A 2549-nucleotide genomic window follows, 5' to 3' on the forward strand; every position below is an offset into this window, starting at 1 on the left:
AATTGACAAATTTATAATAAATTAAATTATCAACCAATCAAAATTAAAATAATTAAATGTCAATAAATTTAATACTTAAACACTATAGATATAATATTTTTCCATATTACAAAAAATAAAAAAATTTCAAAATAATTTTATTTTAAAGATAGCAAAAAAATCTGGCCAAATAACCTACAATAAATCCCTATACATCTAAACTCATTTATCTATCTTTCCCCATTGCTAAATCTAAGATATATCAAAATAATAATGTATAGACATAATATCATTTATCTTCTAGATTGTGTTATAGATTGTGTGACAGTTATCTATAACAACTTTTCTTCGCATTAACTCTTAAAAAATGGGCAGATCTCAAAAGTAAATTGGCAAAATAAATAGGCAGAAATCCATGTATCCTGTTCAGTAAAACAACTTGGCACCTATTACATGTATCCTGTTCAGTCAAACAACTTGGCACCTATTACATGTATCCTGTACACTAAAACAACTTGGCACCTAATAGGTGCATGCATGTACTCCTTTAAAAAATGGGTCCATCAGAAGTTCTGCAACAGAAGGCCTCACCGGTGCTGCCGCCAGGCATTTTTCAATAAACTGTCTCATTTCTTGATTGGTAACCTTTTCCAATGCTGCAGGCCTTATATCGGAACTCACCTTCTTATAAATTTGAGCAACGCTACGGCATTCACTATAAGGAATTTCTAAAGTAACCATCTCCAGCAAACACATGCCGAAAGAATAAATATCTACAAGCTCATTATAATCCTCCTCATATAATTCTGGGGCCATGAATTCTGGAGTACCGAGGACAGTGTGTGCACAACGATCATTTCCCAGTGTAGTGGCAAGACCCAGATCCCCAATCTTCAGAACGCCACTATTGCCATTCACAAAAATATTGCTGCAATTTAAATCTCTGTGAATTACACAAGGCTCATGACTATGAAGATAATGCAATCCTCCCAGTATCTGAAGTGCCCAATTCTTCAAAGCCTTCATGGAGACATGACGGTGCTTCTGGCGGTACTCTCTCAGAGTACCTGAGGTACAGACCTCGGTAATGAAATTCACATGTCTTGTCTTTCTATCCAGCCATGCATTGTAGAGCATAATTATGTTCTTGTTCCTCAGAGATTTCAACAGACGGACTTCTGCATAGATCCTCTGTATGGAAGCATCATCTAGGTTTTGCAGAGGCACCTTGTTCCAAGCAACCTCAATACCTTCTTCCTGATCAAAAGCTCGGTATACCTTCTTCATGGCACCACGGCCCAGCAAATCTTCATAGCGACCATACCTACCAGTGGGATCCAGTTCCACAAAGGGTTCCCTGTCCTTATCACAGGTGTCATATTCTACACTAGGCATTTCTCTACCTCATGTAAAGAAAACCCTAGCCCCAGAACTCCAAATTTGGTTCGTCTTCTAATTTGAATTTAATAAACAGAAACCCTTGCAGGGCTATAGCAAGACACAGAAATGGAGATTTTCCCTAAATTCGGAAGACGAACAGACAGCAAAGACAGAAGACTTTGCTTCCTGTGGCATTACTGACGACACTGACAGCATTTTCGCTCCAGAGATACTGAAAAAACAGAGCCGCCAGATTCAGAAAGCTACCCAATAAATTGAAGTGTAAAAATTAAAATTGCCAGGCAATCTTAAATCAAACCAGGAAATCCAACACCCTAGTTGTACACAGAAACAAATTCTGTTGGCAGAAAAGAAATCTCGTAAAACTATTTTGATAAACAGAATCCTCGAAAAATAAGACTCTGAGCAGAACCATTGCAGTGCAGAGTTCCAAACACAGAGATCAAGAAAAGCAACCTTATAAAAACAAATAGGAGCATGGAGAAAACATACCTGTCTATCTGTAACCACAGAAATCGCTGAGTCTGTTCTCGTTAACCGAAAAAATATTTAGGTCGATAACAGGCAGAGCACCCTGAGGATGTGAATAACAGACCTGTATATATATACTTGAGGTTGCGTTTGACCCAGAAATACCAGCTACGCATAAATATCTGTCTGGATAATTATGGGGACTGAATATTCCATAACTGAAAGAGCATTGACACGTTCAGAGTAACTCGTTGGTTATGAGCTTTTCCCAACTTCCTGGATTGCTTTGTTTTTTATGTGGTTTATTGCTAGGTTGGTGATAGATTTTGATTTTCATTGAATTATTTTCTTTGATAAAACAAATAGATGAAATAGATGACATTTAGTTTAACTGAGAGATGGAATAGATTGCTCTAGATTGTTCTCATAAAAATTTAGTTTAATCGAGAGATAGTATTTTTTTAAGAATATATAGATATAGATGAAATAGATTGCTCTCTTAAAATAAATAAATAAAATTTAGTTGAATTGAAAGATAGTGTTTTTTTAGAGTATATATATATATATATATATGTTTTTTTAGAATATATAGATATAGATGGAATAGATTGCTCTCCTATAATAAATAAATAAAAATTAGTTTAATTCAGAGATAGTGTTTTTTTGAGTATATATATATATATATAGATATATATATA

General features: G+C 34.9%; 1 pseudogene; it reads right to left on the reverse strand.

Annotated features, from left to right (window-relative positions):
- Positions 1–501: 501 nt before the first annotated feature.
- Positions 502–1374, reverse strand: LOC149201345 (putative serine/threonine-protein kinase WNK11 pseudogene; annotated as a pseudogene).
- Positions 1375–2549: the final 1175 nt, after the last annotated feature.

The sequence above is a fragment of the Pinus tabuliformis genome, chromosome 2_1 (genome assembly GCF_031772625.1).
Source record: "Pinus tabuliformis cultivar Carrire ecotype Pingquan chromosome 2_1, CPIR1, whole genome shotgun sequence".
In the NCBI taxonomy this organism is placed as follows: domain Eukaryota; kingdom Viridiplantae; phylum Streptophyta; class Pinopsida; order Pinales; family Pinaceae; genus Pinus; species Pinus tabuliformis.